General features: G+C 41.8%; 1 protein-coding gene across 2 annotated transcripts in view; it reads left to right on the top strand.

Annotated features, from left to right (window-relative positions):
• The first annotated feature begins 7,220 nt into the window (after positions 1-7,220).
• The window catches only part of TIAM1 (TIAM Rac1 associated GEF 1), a 267,806-nt gene continuing 259,237 nt past the window's right edge, over positions 7,221-15,789 (top strand). For both annotated transcript variants that reach the window (XM_054047952.1, XM_054047922.1), the window contains exon 1: positions 7,221-7,354. The gene's annotated coding sequence lies outside the window, so the exon portion shown is untranslated. The remainder of the gene's footprint in view (positions 7,355-15,789) is intronic.

The following is a 15,789-nucleotide window of genomic DNA, read 5'->3' as shown; positions in this document are numbered from 1 at the left end:
GGGCGTGTGATTGCTGCCTAATCAGAGTTCCAGACACCTTGTCTACCTGGGAGGGAGCTCTTCTGATCTTCCAGCTGCTCAAGCAGCCCATTCATCCCACAAGCATTCCAGGAGGGAGCGGGAAAGCCACTTCATAGGTATTCAAAGAGGGAGAGGAGACAAAAAAAGTGTGTGTGTGTGTGGGGGGGGGGGGGGGGCGAGAATGTGTAACAGACCTTTTGAGCATACAGGTTATACAGAGCATAGTCATACAGGTCACTGTTGCTCCTACAACAGTTACAGTAAGAATGGAAGCAGCATGGTCATTTGCAGGGACATTTGCTCCCACCCTCAAACTTAGTTTCTCATACCCATGGAGAGCTGAAATATAGCTGTTCAGATATCATTGTTCCACTACCTGTGCACCTGAAGCAGTGTTAATGCCTTCTAGAAGGCTTTTTTCCTACTGTGATCAGTCTCGTCATGTCTGTCAGCACAATTTTTTTTTTTTTAGGTTTTCAGGTGGCAGAAAATAATCAGGCTTTGAAGATTCGGATTCAGTGGAATTTTAATTGTTAGAGATTGGGAAGACTATTTTTTCCAACCACCTGCCAATACAGGATTGTCACACTTGCAGAAGATTTCCATACTTTCAAAAGCCTGCTTCCCTTAACAACTGCTTCCCCTAATGAAACTACTCCACATTAGAAAGTTACAGGAGTACTTGTGGCACCTTAGAGACTAACAAATTTATTAGAGCATAAGCTTTCGTGGACACACACATACATATAGAGTGCATCCGAAGAAGTGGGCTGTAGTCCACGAAAGCTTATGCTCTAATAAATTTGTTAGTCTCTAAGGTGCCACAAGTACTCCTGTTCTTTTTGCGGATACAGACTAACACGGCTGCTACTCTGAAACCTGTCATTAGGAAGTTAGGCTTTTTCATACTGGCTTTAGTAGTCTTTGCTCAGTTTCATCCCATTACTCTTAGTCCTGGCCTACACTTTAAAATTAGGTCAACCTAGCTACATCTCTCAAGGCAGTGAAAAATGTTGTGCCCTGAGCATAGTTAGGTCAACCTAAATCCCGGGGTAGATAGATTATTTCATTGACCTAGCTACTGCCTCTAGAGAGGTGGATTAACTACAGTGACAAACCCTTCCCATCTGTGCTGCAGCTGCAGTGTAGATATGGCCTTTATTTATACCTTTGGAGCACAGAACAGTTAGAGTCAGAGTCTCAAGTGCAGTGCAAGTACTTTTTTCAGACACACCATCTGGCTGTAGAACTGGTTTAACTGGCCCTATATAGATCATCCCAAATCACTGGGAGTCCGATGATGGTGTAGAAACTCATGTGTGTGTGTGTAAAAAATAGTGTGGCCAAGAAACAACTTGCCACACATCTTCAGTTGCAGTTTTGGCCCATTGAGTCTTTGCAGCTAAACTTCCGTGAAAGCAGCTGTTACTAGGGACAAGCCCAATCCTGGCATGATGGAGTACAAAACAAGATTTTAAGTAGCCACTTTTGCACCATCCTCCTGGCCAGGAATGGCTCTAGGTGTTTTACCAGCCAGGGTGGAAAACTTTTTCGGACACTTGCAAAAACGTCCAAGGAAAAAAAAAAAGGCAGAGTGGGACAGCAGTTTGGCTTTGTAGAAATTGGCACATAGGGTGATAACCCTGCAAGCCCACCCCTAGAACTGGCCCTGATTCGGACTTCCAGTGTTTGCAGGATCGGGCCTTTCTTGATGTTCTTTCTAATGATTTGAGAATTTACCTCACCCTCCTTAGCTGTAATTTAGCCATGCTATGCAGTAATTAATATTTTAAAGCCATGTATGTGCTGAACTCTATTACATATTTAGCTGTTCTAATCTTTCCTTATAAGTAGAGCTGGTCATATCTTTTCATTCAAAATGTTTTGCTATGGAAAACAGAAATGCTCAAAATGGAAATTTCAGTGGAAAACTGTTTTTTAACAAGATTTTTTTGGGCTTTCATTTAAAAACAAAAAACAAACAAACAAAAACTGAAAATCCCAAACTGAAAGTTTTTGGAAGCTGAAATTTTCAGGTTTTCATCAAAAAACTGAACTTTTGAAGTAAAATCATGATAAAAATGAAACCTTTTTGGTTCTGTTGAAATTTTTCATGGGGCAAAAAAAACATTTCCTGACTAGCTCTACTAGTAAGTCAACTCCTCCAGGCCTTTAATTCTTTTTGTTGTTCTCTGCATCCATTCCTATTTGCTAACATTCTGGGTTCAAGTGCTGAGAATACTACACAGTATTTAAGACTTAGCCTCACAAATGTCATATGCAGAATTGTGCGGTATCATGTCCCTAGTGTATGACATGTGTCTCTGTATGCAACTTTAAACTGTACTAGATCCTTTTGCTAATATATTGCATTACAAGCTATTATCAAATGTGCATTATCACCTCTAGGTGATTTCTTTTTATTATTTCTATATTCCAGGTATCTCCAAAAGGGCCCTAGGAGTGATGGATAGTAAAATGATATAGGAGCCTGCAATGTGGTGTGACAGACTCTGTATTTGGGAGGGCAGAGACAATAAGGAGGGCAGGTGCACATGGCATTTGGGATTGCTAAAATCTAATTGTTGCCTTGGTTTTGTCTTGTATCTTGTTTACTGCTGAGTGATCTTCTTTGGATGTGTATATATTTAATATCCTGTTTTGGTTGTCTGGGTAGTGGCTCCATGGCAGAATCAGTATTCATCTGCCCTATATTGCCTTCCTCCTGTCTTCTTTAAAATGCCTAAAACATTAATCTCTGGGAGTTTTTTCACCTCTCCAAACTGTTGCTGGTGAAAGTGTCTGGCCATTTTGTTTTCTTTGTGCATGGTAGGAGTCAATATTCTCACTTGTAAAGGAGAAGTCAGCATAAACTGGAACAGTTTAAAATGGTGGTTTTCAAACATTTTTCTGGCTACCCAGTTGAAGAAAATTGTTGATGCTCACGACCCAACAGACCTGGGGGTGAGGGGTTTGGGGTGTAGGAGGGGCTCAGGGCTGGGGAAGAGGGTTGGGGTGTGGGAGGGGGTAACGGAGTCTGGGGTGGGGCTGCAGAGAAGGTGTTTGGGGTGCAGGAAGGGGCTCCATGTTTGGGGGCTCAGGGCTGGGGCAGAGGGTTGGGATGAGGGCTGTGGGGTGGGGCTAGGAATGAGGGGTTCAGGGTGTGTGTGTGGGGGGGGGCTCTGGATTGGGGCAGAGGGTTGGAGTGCAGGAGAAGGTCAGGGTTCTGGGGTGGGGCTGGGGATGAGGGGTTTGGAGACGGCTCAGTGCTGGCCATGTGCCCTTCCTGGCCAGGAAGAGGAGCTTATGCAGCTTTCTACCACCATAACTTTTGCACCGCAGACTTTCTGTTGCTGGGGACCTTCTCCCACAGTCTTTGCTAGCTCAGTCCCATAGTAAACTTGGGCCATTGTCATCCTCATTTCCCTTCCATGTAAAATTTTCTGAAATCACAAATCTAAGTGAAACTTATTATTAGTCACACAACTAAAGGCGAGCTTGTTTGACCTTAAAGGCGTAAAGGTTACAGTTATGATCAAATGTACAGATGGATAGACATCACCCATTAATTTATAAGCAGGTAGAACGCTGAAGACCTGGGTTTACATTGTGTGACTAATAAACTTTACTGAACACAGGATTCAATTTGAGCTAGCTTAAAATTACTTAAATTTTTAAGAATGTTTTGAAATGGTCACATGATTGACTGAATTTTCCTAAGCCAGGGTCATGTCATATGCTATCAATTTTTAAGACGAATTCCCCACTGAAGTGAATAGGAAATTCTACCTAAAAATCAGTGCCATGAGTGGATCCCCATACGGTGGTACTTCCAGATTAAATACATTGTAAAAGAAATATTTACCTCAAATGCACAGTGTGACAATGTCCTGTAAAAAACTACCATTAATCAATGACTTGAAGAAGAAAAGTGAGGTTTTAGGCTCTGATTTCATTATAAAGCAGCATACTGCATGTATTTGAGATTTTGTATTTTTTTTTAAAACATAGAATGCTCCTATTTGGTATGGAGTATTAGAAAATATGCATAAACATATGTATAACATATTTATTAAAGTAAATATTTTTAGTTGGTAAATTCCAAAATATTAATAGTAACAACAATTTATTTGGAATTGCCCATCTTGATGTTTGAAGGGGAACTCTCATTTTAATTTCTTTTAAAAATATCTTTATGTAGTTTAATTATTGTAAACTACTTCCTTTTAAGAAACAAAATTTATTGACTGATTTTTAAAATGTACCTACCCAGCTCTCAATAATTAATGAAAACATACAGTATACAAATTGGACCAATGTCTAAAGCTAGGTGTTCTCCCAAATTCTTATGAAACAAAAACTGTTCAGTTAACATTCAGATAATGTACTGGTTTAATTTCCATCAAAATGTTTAACTATGCTGAAAAAATATAGCAGCGCACAATCAACGGTTGAGATGTCACTGAAGAAAATCAATTCAATCCTTTATTATTATTATTGGATTATGTCTAAAGATAATTCAGATTGCTATTTGTGCTTGGGTAACTCAAAGATTAATTTTAAGAAAGTGAAACTTGGCATGTATGTCATCTTCAGTAAAGAATATGTGCTATGCCAAGTTTGGGAAAGAATTGCAAGATGTGATAACTGAGGGAATACTAGCATGCTTTGTATGCACAGTGCACTTTTTTCCTTATTTTTGTGCACAACGAGTGTGGCTATCCAATGCAGATGCCTTAGCATTTGTTTATCTGTGTTATACTCGGAATAATGCAGTCTAGTGGAGAAACAGAAACCAATCAACCAACCAAAAATAACCCCAACAAAATTCCTTTTATACAGAGCGAATTTCAGCTATATGACCAATCACAGTTGTGTGATCTGGTCATCTCAGAAGCACATTCAGCCAGTAAACCATGAGACAGAAGAATTACATCATCAGAGCACTTCTCTGGGTGAACAAAGCAAGAAGTGGGGATTTCAAACCTAGCAAGTACCGAGGGTTTATTGGCATTTCATTGATTACTATCCATTTAGATGTCAAAATCTGGGTAGCTAAACCATTAAAATAAGCATGTTGTATTTGATCCAACATGTCAATAAAATGTATAATGTAAATGAATGGTTCCAAAGTATGACACATATAACCCCCTTTTGATGTATCCAGGTATGCCACTGCTATGAAATTAGCTAGCTCCTCATTCTTCCTCCTTCAAGATTTATAAATGGTATGGTATTTCTCAAAGTTTACCATGTAACATTTTTAAGAACAAACAGCATGATTTTTAAAACTAGAATTATTTATTTTATTCAATATTATTATTGAACTACTTACTAAATGCTAGCTGGGGGGGAGGAGAGGGCAAAAGACCAAAATGTCTTAAAGATCTGAAAATAGGATTTAGAGACCATTTGTGTCATTTATTGCTAGTCTTTCATAAAGAAGAAAGTCTCAAGAGGTATTAGGGTCTGATCTTACTGCTATGATTACAGATGTGAGTATGGGCAGTAGGATGAGGCCCTTCATTTGAAATCATCATACATAATTTAAACAAAATTAACTGGGCAGTGGGGTGAGTGAGGGTGGAGTGGGGAGGGAGAGATGGTTTTATACCTTGTAATAGCTTAAGATAGTCTTTTTCTAAGGCTATGTCTATACATCCAGTGCTTCAGTTGAGTGACATAACTGGGTCGTCCTAATGTTTTAATGTAGACCTGATTGGCCTGTGTCTATGCTAGGGCTTTTGCCTGCATAGCTGTTGGGGGAGGGAAATACACTCCTGATTAACATATCTATGCCAGCAAAACTTTTAAGTATAGACCAGGCCTCAGTCTTAACCTTTGTTTTACTATCAGTAAGAAACAGTTATGATGTCTGTTTATAATTATATCATGATTGGTATATGGTTGGTGCACAGGGAAGAAAGGGATCATATCAAAAACATTTTTCTTTTGACAGGCATGCTGTTGAATGTTTTGCATGTTTTCTATATTTTCCTATTGTTAATAAAAACCTTCATAGACCCCTGAAAACAAATGTTTTCTTAAAATTGTTTTTCTTTCTTGTTGGCAGCTACTGTTTTTTCACCAGTTTCTCATGGCATGTAAGCAAATGTTGGTCATGTTCTTGTTTCCACCATAAATGATACATTGTTATTATAATTTATTTTTATTGCTCTAGTGCCCAGAGCTCCTGGGCAGGAGTGACACTGAACTCATTTCCAAGCTGGCTGTCCCTGACTCAAACACCAAATAACATCTGTCCTAGGTAAACGGGTAGTTTTGTTTTGGTTGCAGGTGATGTATTTTAAATAAGTCTAGCCATTCCTACCAATATGCTGTGGATGTTTTAGCAAGGGGTTCCTAGAAATATTTCCCCTCCCCGCTTAGTTTGTGATTAACCATGTTTCCGCAGGCTGTTCCCATACTACAGCCATGGGCTATCCGGCAGCTCAGCACACAGCTGGAGGAATATATTACTTTGTTCAGCCCTGTACACTAAAGGCTGGCTCCTGAGCACTGCCAGCCCAGAGCCCGGTGATACCAATGGCTGGGCTCTGAGTCGGTCTCGCTGGCAGGGTCCCAGCGCGTGAGCTCTGTACAGCGCTGGGGCCCCGGGGCGCCTGTCCCAAGGGCGAAGCGCGCGCACCCTGCCCCCTGCAGGCGGCGCTCCCGCAGCTGCCCACGTGTTACAGGCTGGGACTGTTTACTGCCCCCACCTCGGGCCGAGAAGGCGGGGCAGAGCTCCCCGCAGGCAGCCAATCCCGCAGGGTCCCCGCGCCGCGCGCGCTAACTTCATCTCACCCCTCCCTTGGCTTTGACTGGCTAGGGGGCACGTGAGATTGATAGGCAGCTCCGCAGACCCGCTGGTCGGGGGTCCGCTTTTGGGACAGGTTCCCCCAGCGTTCGGAACGTCGCAAGGCACGTGGTCGGCGGGGGAACCCCCTGCCCCGTGGGACAGGCCCCCTTCCCAGGGGTCCCGCCCCTCCTCCCCACCTGAGCGCCGCGTGCGCTATTGTCACCCAACCCAACATTCCAACTCCGAACGCCCCGCTGTTCGCCGCCAGCTCCCCTCATTGGCCCGCCTGGGTCAGACTGAGCGGCGGGGCAGCCAATGGCGTTCGGTATCCAAGGAGCCAGCTGGCCCCGCCCTTCGCAGCGCCTGCCGTAACAATATGGCAGCAGCTGCTATTGGTAGGGACGCGGTGTGAGCGGCGGTGGTGGTAGCAGCAGCTGCTCAGGCTCCTTCTCACCGTGTGCGTCCTTCTCCAGCGCCCCCTTCCCCCCGCGGCTGGCTTATGGCCAGGCCGGCGGCAGGACCGAGCCATGGCAGGTAGGTCGGGGGGCCGGAGCCGGGCACCTGGGCGAGCCGCACGAGCAGGGGATGCACTGGGGAAGCTGCCCGTATTGTCATGCCCTGCTGCCCGCCCCAGCCACCGCTCTCCGGGTCCTAGCGCTGGCGAGAGCGGGGTGACACCGTGCTTGGCATTGTGTGTTTCCCCGGGCTGGGCTCGGCGGCTGCGGTAGGGCTTCGGGGGGAAAGGGGCCCGGCGGTGAGTGAGGAGGCTGGAGCCAGACAGAGCAGCTGTGGCTGGAGGACGCCTGGGTCAGATGCAGCAGGGGAGGCTGTTTTCTCCTGCTCTCCCTAGCGGGAGGGGAGCTCGCTCTATAGTGGCGCTGGAGGGGGGAGTTCTCGGCTCCAGTGTATCGCTGAGCCCGGAGCTGCTTACGGCGACGCCAGCCCGGGGTTAGGGGTGGGGGTGCGGACTGCGGAGCGAGTGGCTTGCCCGTAACCTCGGGGTTGTCGTGCAAAAGCGCGATGCGGACTGGAGCTGGTAGGTAAATATTTGCCACAATGACAATGGGATCGGAGGATTCCTTGTTCGCAGAGGGGTATTGGCACAGATGGAGCTGAGTGAGCAGCGCAGAAGGGAAAATTGTTTAACCCCCTCCACCCCATAATCCCTTCCCCTCATTTACATCTGAATTTGTCAAAGATCAAAGCCAACATTTGTTCGTGGTTATTTGGTGTGGCGGGATACGTCCTTTATGTGTGTGGTTCTGCGGGGTGTACGCGCCGCGGGCATTGTACATTAGGATGCCTATGGAGGACTTTACCACTCGAATCACTATGCCACTTATTCATTATGCTACTGCAAGCTGCCGGCGCCGTCCTCCTGTCCTGCTCGCCGGGGCCTGCTTTTGTTTACAGTCTTCAGCTGTGGGCATAATCAGTGAATAGCGTTCATACTGAGATCGCCTTAACTGGTCCTCAAAGTGGTTGACAAGCTGGTAAGAGATTGTTTACTAGTTGTCAATTTCTTAAGCTCCCTTTTGAGAGCGGATGATGCAGAGTATGCAAATATGTATTTCAGTGAGCTTGTTTTTAAAGATTTTGGACCACTGAGAATAATGCATCTTGTTTCAGGGTCTGCACTGGATCATGGTACCAGAGTCTGCCCTTACAAGTTTCAGGATTCCAACTTTCAAAATGACTGCTTAAAAAAGCTGTCAAACTTGTGACCATCTTGCCATAAGCTGCCTTTAAAAAAATTGTCTGTCTAGCTATGCAGTCAGGTAGAATAGCACTACTTTGAGACCTGTATATAAATAATGTGAAGAACATGATATTTGCTGTGTGGGTTTCATTTTGATTTTACTTGTCATATGTCAGTGAATACAGTCTAAATCCCCTTCTTTCTTTACCTTTGGCAGATAAGTTAAGCATTGTAAAAATAATAACTTCAGTATTCTGTACGTTGTTTGATTACTACATGGAAATGCTAAAACAATGCAGTTAAAGTGTATACTTTGACACCAAGTTGTTTAGTAGATATTGAACAGAGAATGTGTGCTGCTGCATCTGAATATATTTGCATATCTAGTTTCTAATGTATAACTTGGAAGACTGTAAATGGATTACTCCTTCAAGGGATGTGTTAGTGGTAAAATGGAATTATGCACATGCATGATGGAGGGCAGGGGTGGAGTAGACCTCTGAATGTAGAAAATATATGCATCAGAGAAACTAAAATCTAGGAAAGTCAAGGTTCTAAAAATAAGTTGAACTTCACTTGTTTTGCTCTACTCTAGGATAGTTATTCCATATATATATTTACAAAAACCTAAATTTACTATATCTCAACATTACATATATCATGGCCCTGATGCTGCAAACATTTAAGAATGTGCTTAAATGTTAACATGGTGAGTACTCCATTAAAGTCAGTGGGACTATTCACTGTGTATAAACCTAAGCAAGTCTTTGCCGGATCAGGATCTAAATAAGTGAAAATGACTTAAATTACTACTTTTAGGGTCTGCTTGTGCAACCATTAAATTAGTGAGCACTTACTTATGCACATAATCTCAGCCTTAAATGGAACTACTCGCATAAGTATAATCTTGAGATTGCACAAGAGGGTCCTTAATTTCTCTGAGCAACTGAAGTGCAGTGTTTTGCATAAGGTCACAAAGAATTCAGGAATGAAAACTTTTAGAGAAGAGTTGACTTTTCTTTATTTTAGAAGCCCCTTCCCACTAATATTTCTAGTTCTGTAGTAGTTTTCATCTTCACCAGCCAAACTGGAAAATGCATATTTAATAGTTGTCAAGCAGTTCTTTACATCCATAATACTAAATACTGTAAATTAAAATAATTAGGAAAAACTCAGATCTGTTGAGTGATTACTTCTGGTGCCTAATTTGTGATAAGAGCACCTACTTTTCTTCCTGTATTATGGAAAAGCTGCTGCCAATTTCAATGGCACTTCAACAGCATGATATAATTTATTGAACAAGGGCAAATGAGGCTTAGTTTCATTTTAACTATATGGGCCCTATCCAGCAGAAAGCTGCTTTCTGGGTAAATAGCAGGAGGAGTCCCTGTTCTGAGTATTTGCTCCTTGCTAGTGTCCATGTAAAACCCTAGTCTGCCCTCTCCCTGGTGGAGTCAGTTTATTCAACCAGATTGCTTTTCTTATCATACTACGTATGACAGTTGGGCTCATTAGGAGGCAGTGTAATCTAGTGGATAGTTTTTTTCTACTTAGATTGTAAAGTCTGTCCTGCAGGGATTGTCTCTTGCTATGTGTTTGTACTGTGCCTAGTATAATGGGGACCTCATCTTGGTGGGGACCTTGGCAACTACTAAATAATAATAATTGGACTGACTCAATGTGTGTGTTTCGAGAATGACGTTCTACTTTGCTAGGAGCAAGGCCACTACATCAGCACTTTTTGGGTACCTTCTCTGTAACTTCCCACCAGTTGTGTATAGAAGAGGAGGAATTTCATATACAGGACTTGTCTCTCTGGTATGAGGATGCTCACACAAGGGCTACTCTAGTCTTATTAAGGCTGTAGGGAATTTTTGTGGGCAGTATAGCTCAAGGAGAGTTGAGGGACAAGTTAGGGTAGGGAATTCTGTCGAATTAGGCATTTATGGTCATGGGGTATAATGCCTTCTCCAACAGGATAATTTACTCTTGTGGCCTTTAGTGATCTTGAGTGATGTCTTTGTGTGTCATTAATAGCCATATTCTGGTGTCCTTACTCGGCCATTACACAGGTAAAACTCACCTTAGCTTTAATGAAAATATGACCTGAGTAATGACTAGGGGCTTCAGAATTTGGCTGTGTGTGTACTCAAACAATTATCAGAGGGGTAGCTGTGTTAGTCTGTATCCACAAAAACGGGGAGTCCGGTGGCACCTTAAAGACTAACAGATTTATTTGGGCATAAGCTTTTGTGGGTAAAAAAAAACACTTCTTCAGATCTCCATGCATCTGAAAAAGTGGGGGTTTTACCCATGAAAGCTTATGCCCAAATAAATCTGTTAATCTTTAAGGTGCCACCGGACTCCTCGTTTTTTTTCAAAACAATGCCGACGATGTTTTGGGTTAAAATAAATAAGCTGACAAACTGCCTCCTTAAGAAGTCTTTTAGGATTCACTGATTAATCTGTTAGAATGGATTTCTGTAAATCCTGCTTAATCTATTGAATGACCCAGCTCTAGGGTCTGTTTTTGGAAGAGGGAGACATGAACAACTTACTGTACACTTTTTCTGATGTGTTCAGAATCATTTGTTGTGGCTATACAGCATAACCATTCAGTAACCGTGAATGCAAATAATCCCCCATTACCCTACATGATATCTGGTTCAAGAGATCACTACTTTCGGAAGTTAAAAAGAACTGTTTGATACTGGATTTAACAGCTATTCATTGCAGTATTCGCTAATTGATAAGCTACACCACACAATGTCAATTATTCAAGAACTAGGTGTTCCTGCGACAGCGATGAGCATGGTATAAATAACTAGATCGATAGAACTAGCTTTTTAGCAACAGAATTCAAAGTTATGGTTTCCACAGCAACTATTACTCAGGCCCCCTTGCACATATGTAATATTTTCCATTTCTTATTTAGCTTCTTGTGCTTTTACCAGATCAAATACTCCTCCCTGCTCACATTTTGCTCTTATTCCTCCCACTCTCCTTTCTAGCTCCTTCCTTTCTCATTTTATTGCTCTCTCTGCCTCCTGCTCCCACTCTGAGCTTCATGCCTCCTTTTGAGCCACCTCCTACTCTCAATACAGCAGGTGCATGCATGCCTTTGAAAAAATCACTACTTGTCCAAGTGCCTTTTGTCTTCCTTCACATCCTTTCATTGTCTTATGCATCTGTTTCCAGCTGTGTTCACACTGTGCTAGGCACTGTACAAATGTATAGGAAGCAGCAGTCCCTGCCATGAATGTCTTGCAATCTAAAAATGAGACACTTCCTGCCCTTGGTTCTTTATGTGAAACCCATTCCTCCTTACCTGAAGCCTTCCTCACCAGTGGTGGCTTCACACTGTCCTGCACCTGCACTTGCACTGTTGCCTTGTGCCTTTTGTCTGAGTTAGATTATAAAATCTTTGGAGTAGGAATTATGGTTTTGATTTGTAAAGTGTTTGTCATGTAAACTTATGGTGTTGTATAAATATTCCCATGTGTAGTGTGAAGCTTAATGCATATATGCAAAGTGGCTGGAAGATGGTTTCCAGAGCTTCTAAACTTTGAATGGTTTTGCCATTTTAACTCTAATGGGGTGTTAGCATATTTAATTTTCCTGTTTTTTAAAAAGGAATCTTTAAGAAGAGTTTTTAGTAAGTAATGCGTTAGAAATGCACTTGCATTTATCTGAATATGTATAAACTTTAAGAGAGCAAGCAGATTTTCAGTCTTTCAAATAAAATTCACTTCTGGGTTGAGAACAAGCATTTTGGGGACTGACATTTTTCATATCTTAGTTACAGCATAAACCACTTAAAAATAAAAGCATAGAATGAATGCCATCTCAACCATAACTGTAATAAGAACTAATGAAATAAGTGCATTCTAGCAAGAATGAGTAAAAGTTAGAAAGCCTGATGTGAATCAAAAGGTAGCCAAGTCAGTAAACATCAAATGAAGGATTCTCCTTATTGCTGAGGAATCCATTCCAAAAAGGAATTGAACTGGAAATGTCTTGTATCCAAAATCAGTGGGGCTACCTATTGAGCTAAAGGATAATCTGCTTTGTCTATTAGTAGTTCTCTTTGAAGCCTCTAAGCAAGAGGGTTTCTTTGCAGAAAAGATAAGTGTTCTACAGTCCCTTTTCCTTAGAGGTTTTTCACTGAAGTGCTGACTAGGACCTTAGCTTATAGAACTAGCCATTCTACCAATGTATTTCAAGTCAGTTACTTTCAAAACAGTGGCTGTATAGGCAATATGGACACCCTCCATATTCCAAGAGGAATTTTTACCAACCTCCAGTCGGAGGCATTTTATTTAGTCAGCTTCACTTAAAACTCAAGAATTGGTATTAGCAGCAGTTCCATATAGTGGTTTGCTGGTTACCTGGGGACTCTTAGGAAGAAGGCTTCCTTGAAAATTGCTAGCTGAGACACAAGGGTGTTACAAATGGGGTTGCCTCTAGGATCTTGCTTTCTATTTTTGTTAGTAACCTTCCAGGTCAGTGTGTGTTCTTTTCTATGCATATGTATTCCGTTGATGTGGCTTGTGTATTACAGCGTGCCCATCCCCTTCCAGATTGTCAGCAGCCTACGGTTTTAGCTAAATAGAATGGGGAGCATGATTCTTCTCCCATGAGTTGATTTTTAAATGAAATTTAAACCCAATCATCATCTTTGATACGCTGCCCAATTATAGAAACAAACTACCTCACTGATTAAAACAGTAGCTGGTATTGTCTTGAAATAGGCTGACCAGTTTAAATACCTTTGACTCTCAACTAGATGTCTTTGAGCAAAATATATGGATTATATTCTCACCACAATGGGCCCAAATTTAACTGCATTGTGCAGATTAAGAATCTGAATTTATTTGCAAGGCAGCAGGTTACTCTTCAATAGCTATTATCCACCCTGCATAGTAGGGATATTGCATGTTGGGTGAGATAGCAGAGGTCAGTAGTAATAAACCGCCTGGGAGAAGAGCCAAATATAGTGTTTACTAGAGTAAGATCCATGTGTTTACTTTCTTGTGTATTCAGAACCCATCATTGTGCCCTCTGCAATCAACTTAATTGGAGTAGTCTGTCTACCAACATCAGCACCTTCACTCAGAAAATGTGTTTATATCTTGGCACTAGCACATTTAGGTTTGCTTCTTTCCATTGCAGTCTGCAAGTACACCTTTTTCTCTTCTCTCTCCATTAATTTTGAAGTGCCTCAAGCCAACCCTTATGAGGAGCAGACTATTGGGGCTGAAGACTGAGATAGTTGGAACAAGATACCTAATCCATAAGTAGGGCCTTACCAAATTCATGGCAATGAAAAACACATCACGGCCTGTGAAATCTGGTCTTTTGTGTGCTTTTTCCTGTACTTTGCAGATTTCATGGGGGAGACTAGCATTTCTCAAATTGGGGGCCCTAACCCAAAAGGAAGTTGCAGGGGGGTTGCAAGGTTATTTTAGGGGGGGTTGTGGTATTGTGATCCTTATTTCTGCGCTGTCTTCATAGCTGGGCGGCTGGAGAGCAGCGGCTGTTGGGCAGGTGCCCAGTTCTGAAGTCTGTGCCCCGTCAGCAGCAGCACAGAAGTAAGGGTAGCAATACTGTACCATGCCATTTTTATTTCCGCACTGCTGCTAGTGGCGGCTCCGCCTTCAGAGCTGGGCTCCTAGGCAGCAGCTACCGCTCTCTAGCTGCCCAGCTCTGAAGACAGGGTCGCTGCCAGCAGCAGCGCTTAAGTAAGGGTAGCAGTACTGCAACCCACCCCTACAATAACCTTGTGACCACCTCCCACCCCTGCCCACAACTCCTTTTTGGGTCAGGACCCCTACAATTACAACATCGTGAAATTTCAGATTTAAATAGCTGAAATCATGAAATTTACTATTTTAAAAATCCTATAACCATGAAATTGACCAGAATGGACTGCTAATTTGATAGGGCCCTTTCCATTAGTATTACAAAAGAAACTCAACTCTTATTTTAAGCATAAATGCCACCATTGAGGAATGGAGGAGAATGAGAGGGACTCGTCACACTCCCGGGGCAGGTCCTCAGCTTCTGATGTCAATTTGTCATTGACAACTTACACAGCTGAGGTTCTGCTGCCTAGGGTCTTCCTGAAATAATAAACAGAAAGAAGGTGGTAAAGAGTCATTGGGTAAGGCTTAGAGGATAATAGGTCCAAACTCTTTATAAAAAGATATATACTCTAAACAGAGGAAGACAGTTCCTGTCTCAAATAGAATACAATTTTAAAAGAGATGAAGATAGGCAAAGGGTGAGAGACCAGGTTGTTTAAATTTTCTAAAGATCTCCGGGGATAACTGCAGAAGTTCCAGAGTATCAGACTTCCTTGCTTGCCGAAATAGGCAAGGAAAGTAATCACCTGCATATAGGCAGAACAGTTTTCAGATATATTAATAAATCGAGCTTTAAAAACCCCAAACACTTCTTCAAATAAGACACAATATCCCATCATCACTAAGGTCTTCATATGTATCAACTTTGAAGTTTAAAAACCAAACCATTTAAAGTTAGTAGTAGTAGTTCTATCTTCAACAGAAAATCCTTACGTTTATTATAAAACTTAAAGCCCGAAGTGCAATAATACAAAAGTAACAATTTCAGTGCTTTGAATACTATAGGTACTTAAACTAAGGGCTATCTATCCTGTAAACAAAAGAATTACATTTTATCATGCAAAAAGGTTACTGCTTCATAGTATTCAGTACATCTTTCTATGTAATTTCTTATTTCTTCACCCACTCTGTTCCAACTCTTATTACACAGTTTTCCTCCCGATAGTTAATTTAATCAGGGGATAATCTTAAAATCAGATTAACTGATTTAAAAACAACAACCCCAAAACAAATACACACAATCATTTTTTTCTTAATCCAGGAAAGTTTCAGTTTCAAGCAACTGAAAATAGTTATGGAAATATCTCAAGCAAAATTAGAATGTCATTACTGAAATACTGTCATGGATTTTAAAGGTGTTTTTGCCTTCATTATTTGTGACATCTCATTGCGCAATGGTTTATTGACAATTCTATTTTACTTCAGGTAATCACATTATTTATTGAAGAACAATGATTTTTTCCCCCTCGGAACATTAGGCTTAATTTAATGCAAAGTAGTTCTCATACACATTAACTTGATTACCCTTTGACTGAGTAGCTTATTACGGCAATAAAGCTTTGGAGGAAATGTCCAACAATAAGTTGAGAAATGTATTATCTGCAAAGCTTCACTCAGAGCTAAAG

This window comes from Malaclemys terrapin, chromosome 1 (assembly GCF_027887155.1).
Source record: "Malaclemys terrapin pileata isolate rMalTer1 chromosome 1, rMalTer1.hap1, whole genome shotgun sequence".
In the NCBI taxonomy this organism is placed as follows: domain Eukaryota; kingdom Metazoa; phylum Chordata; order Testudines; family Emydidae; genus Malaclemys; species Malaclemys terrapin.
Note: the sequence above shows the minus strand (reverse complement) of the source record. Positions and strands in the feature narration are given on the sequence as shown.